General features: G+C 43.5%; 1 pseudogene; it reads right to left on the bottom strand.

The window, feature by feature from the left end:
- Window positions 1-8,276: 8,276 nt before the first annotated feature.
- Window positions 8,277-9,692, bottom strand: LOC147678943 (uncharacterized; annotated as a pseudogene).
- Window positions 9,693-13,708: the final 4,016 nt, after the last annotated feature.

Here is a 13,708-nt window from a genome sequence, read left to right as displayed (position 1 = left end):
TTTTGCTCGGAAGCCAGATTGTGAGGAGTCGAGGGATTTGTTGGCCTCGAGGAAGGCGGCGAGCTGGTTGTTGACAGCTTTCTCGATGACTTTGGCCGGGAATGGAAGTAGCGAGATGGGGCGGTAATTTTTGAGTTCGGTGGGGTCCGCTGTGGGTTTCTTCAGGAGGGCGGTGAGTTCAGCGTGTTTCCAGTCTTCCGGGAAGGTGGCGGAGTTGAAGGAGCTGTTGATGACGTCTCGGAGGTGCGGTGCTATGATGGAGTCTGCTTTGTTGAAGATGTGGTGAGGACATGGGTCTGTGGGGGATCCTGAGTGGATGGAATTCATCAGGCGGATTGTGTCCTCAGTGGAGATTGGGTTCCAGTCGTTAAGGGTGTTCACGGGGGGAGAATGTTCAGGGATGGGATGTAGGGGTGATAGGGGTAATGTGTTGGGAAGTATTTTAAAACCAAGTTCTTAATTTTGATACGCTTTAAAAATAATTTATAATAAAAAGTAAAGAAAAGAACAATCTTTATGACTTGAATACATTCTGGCATTATGTGTTGCACGTTATTTCTCTCCCCCACACCCCTCCTCCTATCCATTGCCTGGAATGTAGTTTACTGCAGCTCCATTTTCTGCCTTAACACATGGCTATAAAGAAACAATTAGGCCTGCATCCTTGAATAGCCCAGTTGTGGGCTGGGTTTTCTGATGCTATTTTGGTACCTAGTGCTCCAGGTAATTGTGGTTAGAGCCTGGGAGGGTCATGCAAGCTTATCTGACTAGTAAGCTGTGACTAGGTTGCTGGTTCACTAGGAGCCGGTTTAGGGTTGGAAAGAGGACTTACAGTATTTTCACACACACCCCTGCAGCATTGCAGAGGTGGTTCATGTGCCTTTGTCATACCAAGTATACAGAGGCAGTCTATTGTGGAATGTGTTGGAAGTAGTGCCAGTGGGAGGCAGACTTTTAGCTAGAGACGGCAGGATGTCCCCCAGACTAGGCCACAGCTCTGGATGGTTCAGTGTAGTTGCAGCAGTGGGGAAATCTGCTCTGGTGTAGCTTCATGAGCCAGTTAACACTCGGCAGCTTACATGGTTAGTTGTGTCTTGGGCAATGCCTTCCTTTCTTTGGGCGGGTTGAGAACCAACCAGACAGACAGTCTTCAGACGTGTAACTAGTCAGGCCATTACTCCAGTTTGGTCAAAGCTATTTGTGACCGGCAGCTGGGCGGAAAGGATTTTTCCTTTAAAATGTGTGGCAAGCCATTTCAGAAAAGCGTTTTTGAAAACATTTAAAATTATTTATTTAAACATTTTTGCTGTAATTCTTTAAAAAAAAGCAGTCATTTTTGTGAATAATTAATTATTTATTATTATTTTGATCGTTTTTTATTTTTAAAATATACAAATTATTAAATGGTTTCAAAACTGATGCTGTTTGGTTTTATAATAAAAATATGGTAACATTCAATGATAATACATTTTCACACGCTTTTCCAAAACTCGCAATGGAAATACTCGTCCGTCTTCTATTTTGCTTGAATCTGCTGATGTACTCGCGTGATAGTTTTACTTCATTTTCTGGAATCCAAACCTTCCGTTGATCGTAGGATGGCGGCGCGAATGTAGACAGGTAAGATTATTTTTTACATTGTAAAACGAGTAAAATATCGTGGACACCTCTAATGTAATGATAAAAGTGAGGGAAGGGCTTTGCTAAAGAACGGGTTTAGTACAATTAAATGAAATGCTCTATTATAAAGGAAAAAAAAAAACCGAAGCAAGTTACAAGTAGTATAACCACCATGTGAATGGTTCCTTGAAAAAATGATTTCATTCAAATGTAATATTATAAGAATGTTTTTCGTTTGACTAATTAAATATCCTAATTGATGAATGACCATGCCATCCTCGTGAATCCAAGACTGAGAATGTTCTTTATGTTGTGATTGATTTCAAGCCAGACACTTACTCAGAAGCATCCTATTATACTCTGCATGTTGAAATGTGGTCTGCACTTTTTTAAAAAAAAAATCTACCCTTTGAGACACAACAGGTATACTGTGTAGTGTCTGTTGTACCCATTGAACCCTTAGTCTGACGGTGTAATGTGCACATGTAATCCCTCCAGAAATAGTTTACTTTAATGGATCACCCAGTTTAAAACATACAACTTGTTTTCTTAACCAAGTCTACATTACAAGCAATAAGAGCACCCAAGGGTGCCTTTTTTTGAAGACATCTTTTTGTTAGGTCTCGCCCTGGAATTCGCATCCGAAGGATGCGTCCAGGGTCGGAGACTTATAGCTGCCTGACACCGGGGAATGAGGGACACAAAACTGTGACGAGCGTGGATTGAGCTGCGTGCACGCGCGTCAACATTCACGCATGCGCACATCACAGCCGCGCACATCACAGTCACAGCCACACCTCCTCCCTCCCCCCCCCTTCGCCGCCGCCGCCGCACCTACACACACACACACAGAGCAGGCTGTTCACAACACATGCACACGCAGGCAGACACTAGCGCACACATACAGACACACACTACACCTCCCCAGGCGGCCCCCCCCCCCGCCCGCCGCCGCCGCCGCCCCCCAGCCGCCGCCGCCCCCGCCCCCCCAGCCGCCGCCGCCCACACACGAGAGTACACGCACAGACAATCCCCCCGCCCCGCCCCGCCTGCAAGCTCTCACTTACCGGCTCGGTGTGCAGGTTCCTGGGCCGTCTTTTGGCACGCCGCAGGGGTCTCCTCACCACTCGGGAGCCCCGTGTTGCCTCTGTTACCATGCAGTCTGCCCTCGCTCTTTCGCCCGGTCTCTCTGAAGCGCCCCGGGACTTCAGCGTGAAGCCTGCATGTTTCGGACGTCCTCCTCGGCAGTTACTTCCTGTTTCTTTGACGAGCCCCGCCCACGTCCAAACAAAGGCTGCCTGACTTCCAGAGTGCGCCCGCGATGAAGAGACGGCCATTTTGTCAGCACACAAGCACCTAGCACTGTGTTTATTTGCATACTGGACTGTCACTGTGCTTTCGGTAACGACGTACAGCTTCGGAGACTGCACACGTTGTAAGCATATTGTGGTGCACGTACAACAGACAGCTGAGTGCATAATCAATCTATGTGAGCAAAGAACATGTTTTCATAACCCTTGCTATCCTTTCCATTTAATTGTTTTGTTCCATTATTTGATTACATTTCCTGATATTTGACAAATGATTTCCGTGTACATGCAGAGGATTAAGCAATTGCAGTGAAAGGACACGCTTATGATGCTATCGCTAATTCTGTTGTTTTATGTATGTCCTGGTGAAATTTCTGTTACACAGTGTAATCTCAGTTAATTTCTGGCATTTGCTTTACATTTGTGATGAAATCATGGCAATTACGTGATTACACCGTGACCAGATCAAGTAAAGAAGCTTCTGTTCGGGTCAATATCCCATGGCATAAACACAGGAAACAAGGTTTGCAAAGAGAACGTGTGCAGATGCTGTTCGTGCACGCGTGATTTTGCGACTTTTTCTTAGTGCAAAATATGTCCTTGTATCCAAGAATGAATGCGAGGATGTACATGGCAAAACAGCTGCCAAATGCTGGACCGATGTTTTTTTGTTATTTCGTGTACTTATTGAAGAATTCCATGTATTTTTTGCAAAAGAATTTACGCAAATATCGCACACTCCTAATATTATATTACATTTCCTATTAATTATCACACACCATTTGCACACAATTGCTAAGGTTATTCTTTCTGAAGGATTTATCTTCATGTTGGGTTTTTTGTTTTCATTATGACGGAAATGAACCTCAACTACGCAGCTAGGGCATGTTTAAAAAAAAATTATTTCTGAATGCAGTGCACATTTTGTGCCTTGCTTCTCTTGGAGCGTGGGGACGCAGAGCCTACATGGAGTGGCTGTATAAAGGACATAGCACCACTTTTTATTGAATAGAAGGTCAATATTTTATTAAGCGTAACATGAGCATACGTGCATAGAGGATGGGCTGGTGGAAGGCTGGGAGAGAATTACAGGCAGTGATGCGGAGAATTTCCCCGTGTTCGTTGATTACAGTTTCCAAGCAGCTGTGAGCACCAAGAGATTACGGTGCGTCCGCTCTTGTTCCTTGAAGACTCTTACTCTAGCGCTCTCTAGTTTGCTGTCTTGCCTGTGGGCATTTGTCCCCAGCCAGATTGCATCTTTAATCTGTGTGGTTTCTGCATGTCGTAAACTCTATCCCAATATTAATAGCTTTTTCGTTTTTTTTTCCTTTCTAATTTACATGCGCTTAATTTATTTCATGCCAGCCTTTTAAATCAGAAACGCGCTCCGATTAAGGTCCATTGAGAGCTTTACATTACTGTTGCATGTGTGAGTGCAGAGTGCGTGCAGAGTGACAGTGAGTGCAGAGTGCGTGCAGAGTAACAGTGAGTGCAGAGTGAGTGCAGAGTGAGTGCAGAGTGACAGTGAGTGCGGAGTGACAGTGAGTGCGGAGTGACAGTGAGTGCGGAGTGACAGTGAGTGCAGAGTGACAGTGAGTGCAGAGTGACAGTGAGTGCAGAGTGACAGTGAGTGCAGAGTGCGTGCAGAAACAGTGAGTGCAGAGTGTGTGCAGAGTGCAGAGTGCGTGCAGAGTGACAGTGAGTGCAGAGTGACAGTGAGTGCAGAGTGACAGTGAGTGCAGAGTGCGTTCAGAAACAGTGAGTGCAGAGTGCGTGCAGAGTGACAGTGAGTGCAGAGTGCGTGCAGAGTGACAGTGAGTGCAGGGTGAGTGCAGAGTGCGTGCAGAGTGACAGTGAATGCAGAGTGAGTGCAGAGTGACAGTGAGTGCAGAGTGAGTGCAGTGACAGTGAGTGCAGAGTGACAGTGAGTGCAGAGTGACAGTGAGTGCAGAGTGACAGTGAGTGCAGAGTGACAGTGAGTGCAGAGTGCGTGCAGAAACAGTGAGTGCAGAGTGCGTGCAGAGTGACAGTGAGTGCAGGGTGCGTGCAGAGTGACAGTGAGTGCAGGGTGAGTGCAGAGTGACAGTGAGTGCAGAGTGACAGTGAGTGCAGAGTGACAGTGAGTGCAGAGTGACAGTGAGTGCAGAGTGCGTGCAGAAACAGTGAGTGCAGAGTGCGTGCAGAGTGACAGTGAGTGCAGAGTGCGTGCAGAGTGACAGTGAGTGCAGAGTGCGTGCAGAGTGACAGTGAGTGCAGAGTGCGTGCAGAGTGACAGTGAGTGCAGGGTGAGTGCGGAGTGACAGTGTGTGCAGAGTGACAGTGAGTGCAGAGTGCGTGCAGGGTGACAGTGAGTGCAGAGTGCGTGCAGAGTGACAGTGAGTGCAGAGTGCGTGCAGAGTGACAGTGAGTGCAGAGTGACAGTGAGTGCAGAGTGACAGTGCGTGCAGAGTGACAGTGAGTGCAGAGTGACAGTGAGTGCAGAGTGACAGTGAGTGCAGAGTGACAGTGAGTGCAGAGTGCGTGCAGAGTGACAGTGAGTGCAGAGTGCGTGCAGAGTGACAGTGAGTGCGGAGTGACAGTGCGTGCAGAGTGACAGTTAGTGCAGAGTGCGTGCAGAGTGACAGTGAGTGCGGAGTGACAGTGCGTGCAGAGTGACAGTGCGTGCAGAGTGACAGTGAGTGCAGAGTGACAGTGAGTGCAGAGTGCGTGCAGAGTGACAGTGAGTGCAGAGTGTGTGCAGAGTGACAGTGAGTGCAGAGTGCGTGCAGAGTGACAGTGAGTGCAGAGTGCGTGCAGAGTGACAGTGAGTGCAGAGTGAGTGCAGAGTGACAGTGAGTGCGGAGTGACAGTGAGTGCGGAGTGACAGTGAGTGCAGAGTGACAGTGAGTGCAGAGTGACAGTGAGTGCAGAGTGAGTGCAGAGTGAGTGCAGAGTGACAGTGAGTGCGGAGTGACAGTGAGTGCGGAGTGACAGTGAGTGCAGAGTGACAGTGAGTGCAGAGTGACAGTGAGTGCAGAGTGACAGTGAGTGCAGAGTGACAGTGAGTGCAGAGTGACAGTGAGTGCAGAGTGCGTGCATAAACAGTGAGTGCAGAGTGCGTGCAGAGTGCAGAGTGCGTGCAGAGTGACAGTGAGTGCAGAGTGACAGTGAGTGCAGAGTGCGTGCAGTGACAGTGAGTGCAGAGTGCGTGCAGAGTGACAGTGAGTGCAGAGTGCGTGCAGAGTGACAGTGAGTGCAGAGTGACAGTGAGTGCAGAGTGACAGTGAGTGCAGAGTGACAGTGAGTACAGTCACTCAGCACCACCACATTATCACTCAGAACCACCACAGCACCACTCAGAACCACCACAGCACCACTCAGCACCACCACAGCATCACTCAGCACCACCACAGCACCACCACAGCACCACCATAGCACCACTCAGCACCACCACAGCATCACTCAGCATCACCACAGCCCCATTCAGCACCACCACAGCCCCATTCAGCAGCACCACAGCATCACTCAGCACCACCACAGCACAAATATGTTCTCTCAATGTTTCAAGCTTTATTACAAATGTCACAAAAAGATGTTAATATTTCACTTCTGTTCTTGGATTTCGTTACAATAAAATACACTGAACATAATCTTCACAAAAGTTATTTACAAAAGTTTAAGCTATTGCCATTATAAATTACAATCACTTTTATTAAGTATTAAAAAAAATTAAAAGCCATTGTTATTTGTAATATCAATACATCTAAGTCACGTAAATACAAATGTTGCATTACAAATGCTATAGGTGTCACATTTGCGAAAGTTATAACTATTGGCATTGTAAATGACAAAGCTATTAATTTAGCTATTTTCAAAACCAACACATAAATGAACATTTGGTGAATTACCATTAAAATATTTGACTTTTTTACTAAGATATTATTGTACTCTTTTATGCAAACAAAATTTAGATACTGCATAAATAACTTTAATAAAACATATTTTATATATAGCTTTTTATGTAAAAAAATAACTATAGCACAAAGCAAAAAACAATTGCCATTTACAATGCTAATAGCTCAAACTTAAATAATGCGAGACCTATTGCATTGCAAATGCTTGTTTTACTTATAGAATTACATTTTCATTCGAAGTCTAATTCAGGACCATTTTTAAAAAAAACAGGTTTTCACGTGCTAGTGTGTAAATTGGCCTTAATACCTGGGGCCTCATTTATGAAAAGTGACGCATCGCTGCGAGAAAACAGCGATGCGTCTCTTTTCATTGCGACCTCCTTTCGACACCAATGATGCGCCATATTTAATGTATGACGCATCATGTCGCAAGGACTTACAGATACGTCAGTATTTTTGACGCATCTGTAAGCGCAAAAGTGACGCAACTCCAGCAATGCATCCTTTCACATGGGGAAAGCCCCATGTGAAAGGGCTTGCGTCAGTCTTACGCCTGCTGTGAGGCAGGCGCAAGATTTTGACGCAACAGCATCCTAAAAGTGACGCAGTGAAATCTCATAGATTTCACTGCGTCACTATTACGAGGCTTTTCGCGGGGGAACGCCCCCTCTGCATACATTATACCTTACGCAGGTATAATGTGGCGCAGGGGTTTAAAAAGTGACGCATCTACCTAGATGCGTCACTTTTTAAATATGGCGCAATGAGGCACATTTTTTACACCGCTGGTGCGTCATAAAAAGTGACGCACCGGCGGCGCAAAACTGACGCAAGGCCTCATAAATAAGGGCCTTGGATTTTTGGCATTAGTCTTAAAAAAATGATTGATTGAAATAAGATGGTTTGTGAAATTTATTGGAAGTTACCTTGTTGAGAACCAGCAATATTCATTGTCTTGGATTTTGGCGAGTGATTGTCATCAGTCAAATTACAATTTTTACTTGAATAAGGCTAACGAAGTTGCCTTATTTTAAAAGTCTTAGTCTTCAAAAAGCATTCTTTTTTGGATGTTGGAAATTAACAAAGAATATTGCGTATTTTTTTATTTCTTGGATAAAAGGAGTTTGCATGTATGCAATGCATCAAGGCAAACCAAATTGCCTTTTGGAAATATTGTCCTGGATTTGTGAATTTGAAAAGTAAAATCAGGATATTCTGGGATATTCTTTAGTTCTTATAGAAAAATGGTTTTGGGCAAAGATTGGTGTTGATGACCAATGGTGACTCAAGGATTATTAAGCGGTCCCATTGTGTTGAAAAAAAGAAGTCAGCAAAATGTAGGAACCCCAACTTTCCTTTTTTTTAAAAAAAATGTTTTAAAAAATTCCAATCGAATTGTAGACTGAAGAAAAAATGTCAAGTAATACCATAATGTTGTTAATACTTTTAATTTTCAGTTATGTAAAACGTAAGCAATACTTTCAAGGTAGTTTGAAGCCACCATCAACGAAAATAGTAGAATTTTAGCCAATAGTCTCTCAGACATTTCTCTGCTTCTTTTGGAAATCCGTGGATTCAGACTACCTGAAAGTGCTTGCGCTAGTCTCATTTCCTGGAAACTTTGTTCCTTTTTCAAAATTTCCAGAAACTGATATATATTAGGATGATGTCTACCTACTGTTTTATTAAAAGAATTATGCCAACCCTCAATTGCATTGTTTGTTTTGGCACCACCTTCCAAGCAGGTTGAATAGCAGTTCCACCATTCAATAGGATACTTGGGTTTCCTCCTGCGACCCGACCTGCTTAGACGGCCAATCCAGGTATCCTCAAAATATTTTAAAATTGGTGCCAATTTTTCTTCATTTTGGGTATAAAAATCTGATTCAGTAATTGCAGTGTAGTACTCATCTACACTCTCAGGTGGTACAAAACACAATGCTGTTAGTTTCTTTAACTCAAATTGTAACTTGCTGCTTGACAAATATTCCTCAACCAAGGATAATTTCTGTATTTTGCGCCAATAAGCCTGCGAAAAGTGAAAGAAACATCCTTGAATTTGTGTTGCAGGGTATCATTTTGTGATTGTAATAATCATTTCCAATTCAAAATCTAATATTATTTTTGCAGGACTTTCATTCATGGTTCTGTTTTTTAATACTGACAAAAATTCAGTGTATGTTGAAGAACGTTTGTCAGGCAGCAAAGCATAGACTAGAGGGACTGTGGTGTTATTTATGCTAGCATGAACAGTGTCAATTTGAGAACATGGATGGGGTGTTGATTTGAAAGTCCCATCCATCATCCAAATTTGACTGTTCACAAGAGTTAAAATGTTATGGTTAGTGCTAAAAATCAAAATTCTTTTTAGTAAGTCTCTATTATCATATAAAAGAAAAGATTCATTGGAGAAAGTCATCAATAAATTACTAGGGATGTTAATATCTTCAAAGTTACGGGGTGTTATTGGGAGTGGATTACTTGATACTTTTTCTCTTTGAACCATCCGCCTAAGGTTGGGGATGGAGGGCATGCTACCTGCAACATGCATCGGTATGTTCTGAGCCACTTCCCTCAGTATTGTTCCACAATTTTCATTGGAGGTGTGTGCGAGAAGTTTGATCTGTTGGACATTTTCTCTTACTTCTATTTCCATTGCAGAAGTAGAGTGGTTATGCTCTGTTGTCCTAACCACGGTTTCTTCCAGAGTAACCGCTCTGCCTGTGCAATGGGAAGAGAAGTATTGCACACACCTCCAATGACATCTGGGTTCAACACTTTTATCTTTACAATAGAGGTACCCATCATACTTAAGAAGGTTATTCCCTGTCCGAGATTTTACATACGATGCACGGTTGCTGCTTGACATTGTTGGTAAATCTGTTTGAATGTAAAAAAAAAAATTTCTATCAGCTATCATTTCTACGCATGTTGCTTAATGAACATAAGTCTTTACAAGATATTTCAGAGAAGTTATCTATGCTTATTCTAGGAAATGATGGATAGAAGGGGGGGTGTGGGTGGTCTTCCTCAAAAAGACACATACTTTTATATCGTAATTATGGGTAGATGGGGGTGTGGGTGGTCTCACCCCACAAATACGCATGCTATTTAAAAGTATTAATGGGTAGATGGGGTGTAAAGGCGGTCTTCACCAATAAAGAAGCATGCCTTTACAACGTTATTATAGGTAGATGGGGGTGTGGGGGGTCTCCCCCCCCCCACAAATACTAATTTATTTATAAGGTTAACATTTGAAGACGAGGGTGTGGGGTGTATCCCCCCACAAATACGCATTTGATTATAATGTACACATTGGAAGATGTGGGGTGTGAGGGATCTCCCCCCACAAATACACAAGCTATTACCATGATATTATGGGAAGATGGGGGCGGGTGGATTTCCCCCCAACCCTCCCCCCAAATTCACTATATTGAAAAAGTAATAAATATTTGGGGGAAGGTAAGTGCTTGAAAAGCATGCATAAATCATAAAACATTCAAAAGGAAAAGCCATGGTAGTCACTTGCACGGTTTTTAAGACTAATTTCTAACTTATAGTTATACTTACTTTGTATATATGTTGGATATTTCGTAGTTTCTTGAAGGATACTGCTTGGTTGTCGTAATCAATGAGATGTAGAATAGAATAGAAATGAATCAAAAGTTTTAATATTTTTAAAACATGTGATCTGTGTTGACTTTCTGGGTGATTTGCTTGTTTTGCTTTGGTCTTTAGTCTCTATCTATTTAAAAAAAACATGGTTGTTAAGTCTTTAAGGGTCATTAGGTTGGCGGGTGGACTTTGTCTTTCCGTCTGCCTTGGTTCCTCCCTTGGCAGCTGGGGAAGTGGATGGCTGGTGGGGTCGGATCACGGGCGGATCGCCGCCGCCATGCTGGTGGTGGCGATCCGCCTGTGATACTAATGGGCCCCTTATTTTTTTCTCATTATATTCTTTTTCAATTTTTAAAAAAGCTTGAATTTTGTTTTTTCAGATTCACTGTTACGCTCTTTTTTTCATTTGTACTCACTCTTTTTTTAAATTTGTAAAAAAACGTGGTAATGGTTTTGTAACTTAAAGCATGTTTGAGTTTAAAAAATGTCTACTTATCTTGTATATCTCTTTGTGTTCTTGTAAATTCCTTTAGTCCCCTGCTTGGTTGTTTGAATCAACTCCACGTTGGTTTTTGTAAGGAATACATTTCTGAAAATAGAATAGACATTGTACAATAAGTGATTGTATTTAGAGTTGTTCTGTCGCCTTGCGGCCGGGGCGCGAAAGGAATAATATGGTGGCGATGTCTATCAGACACCGCCAGCCATATTAAGATAGGCGTTTCTCAATGCCTTTCCATGGCGGCAATGCCGCTACGGAAAGGCATGCGGTCTTCACTTTGACGGCCCCCTGCAGGCTCTCAGAGTGAAGGAGAGTACGGGGTGCACATGGGGGGTACCTGTGGTACCTCCCCTGCATTTACATAATCAAAGCGGCAGGCACCGCAATGTCGATGCCGCTTATCAATTCTGTCTTGACTAGGAATTTTGGCTAACTTTGTCTGTATTCAAGATATTTAAAAATGTAATATCTCGAAATAATTCTTTCATTTCCTAACTCATTTCACGTTGTTGGTTAATGTATTTGTAATTTAATTACCTGTTTATGCCAGTAGATGGCACTGTTGCGTTGCTTTTCTCTCTGGTGAAGCCTTTCTCTCCTCGACGCGTCCGTACTCTCTTGCTTTAACGGTTGAGATGACTGCAAAATGGTGGATGTCCGTTTTTTTTAAATGTGCTTGAAGGTTCTATACATGTATTATCGTTGAAAATATGTATCACAATGCTTTTTAAAAAAAATATTTTATTAAGAATGAATGTGTGATTGTTGACGTTTTAACAAAGTGCTTTTACTTTTACCTTTCTAATTCGTTATTCCGGCATTTTAGTGTACATTGCAGTTAGCTGTATTAAAATAGAAGAAGGACTAGAAATTAAGTGGCGCAGTGTGAATTAACACTCTTTCAAACTCTTTTTCTGTATTTTGAAGTATGACTTTTAAATTTCAAAAATGCTTAATTGCGCACATCTCAGCTTTAAAAATAATGGTATCAATGTACTTCACTCTGCTTTTTGTTTATGCAGAATAAATAACAGCTCGTAACGTATTTATTTAAAGTTACAAACTGGTATTATTTGGGAATGTGCATTTAAAGCTAATGATTTTCGTTGTTTAGGAAGTAGTTGTTTAAAAAGTAGTGGTTAAATACAGTTCGTGGTTTAGCTTTCGTTATTGAGGAAGTCGTGGTTTAGGCAGTAGTGGTTAGGTCATACATTCCTTCTTAGTGTTTTCAGGCAGTGCGGGTTTAGGGACCATCTCAAAAAGTCTCCTAATAAAACAAGGGTCAATTCTACGGGATCCCACCCTTCTGGGGCACTCATCTCTTCCTCTCCCAGGGCTACACAAGCAAGCTGGCGGGGTGGTGCACGGGTTGGTGCAGGGTGGTCCCTCAGGGGACACTGGGGATCAAAATACCGGTGGCCCGCTTGACCACAATTGAAACAAGAAAAGGGCCCCCTCTGAACAGGCCTACCTGTTGAGGGCACTGACCTCTGCTCTTGGGGAGGCTGGAATACCACTGCTTGGTTCCCATGGGAATTACTTTGGGGCCCTCTTGGAAAGTCCGTGGGTTTACCCCTGTCCCCCCACTTCCCTGCTGGGAACCCTGCCCAACTTTGGTGAAGTCTCCCACTAGGCCCTTGCGAACCCTGGTGCTCACCCAGCGGTCCGCCTCCTCAGCAAGCTACCTAGGGTTAGTTAGCTTGCAATCAATCAGGTGCCGGCGTAGCTCAGGAAAACAGTTACTAGATAAACGCCCCCATGCAATTAAATCATACAGTTGCTCAAAAGTTTCTACTTTGCTACCTTTTACCTAGCGCTCCATTGCCCTGCAAAAAAAAGACACATATTCAATCCATGTGGTACCCTCTAACTTCTTGCAGGTCCTAATCCTCTGCCTATACATTTCAGGGGTTAAACCAAAGCGGGTCATCAAAGCCTCCTTCATGTGAACATAAACCATACTACTTTCCTGGGGTAGGCCCAAAGGTACCCCCCCCCCCCTACTACCAAAGCGGCCCCACAATACTCTCCATAATCCTTCTCAGGGACCCGGTGGGACACCATAGCTGACTCATATGCTGCAAACCACTGTCCAATATCTTCACTTTTGTGGAAATCCTTAATAACTTCTTTGGGTATATACACTCTACTCTCAGTATGCACTACAGGTATGCTGCCACCAGCGGGGGAGATTTCTACACTCTTGGCCTTAATCTCCAACTCCCTCAATACTCTCTCATGTTCAAATGTCATCTTCATTCTCTCTACTTCTAACTTCTTGTTCTCTAGGTCCCTCTGACCTTCCATCTTGAGCCTAGCCATCTCCATATTATGCCGCCTATCTCTCTCCCTGTCCTCCATCTCCTCTGGGGAAAGACCCCTTGAGGACACACTCGTGCCCGGGCTAGACAGCACTTTTTCACCAACCAAATCTACTAATTCCACCTGCTGCTCTCCTACATCCTCTCCCTCCTCCCCAGGCCCTCCCATATTCTTAGGAGCATCCCTGGCTTCTAGCCAGGCTTTCAGGGCTTTGTAAAACTCCTCTCTCTTAGTGAGGCCTGCGATAGGGACTGTAAACCTTTTGCCAAAGAACTTGAGCTGCTTGGTATTGTAGGTATCTATTCTCTCTTCTTCCCAGGAGAGATCTTCCGAGGTATTGGATCTGGGCTTGCCCATTGTAGAAATAACTAGCAATATCAATCAAAAATAGTATCAAAAATCTCAAAAATGTATGTGGTTGTGTTATGGTCTGCACTCACTAGTAG

Source organism: Lissotriton vulgaris, chromosome 11, assembly GCF_964263255.1.
Source record: "Lissotriton vulgaris chromosome 11, aLisVul1.2, whole genome shotgun sequence".
Taxonomy (NCBI): domain Eukaryota; kingdom Metazoa; phylum Chordata; class Amphibia; order Caudata; family Salamandridae; genus Lissotriton; species Lissotriton vulgaris.
This window is presented reverse-complemented; position numbering and strand designations above follow the sequence as displayed.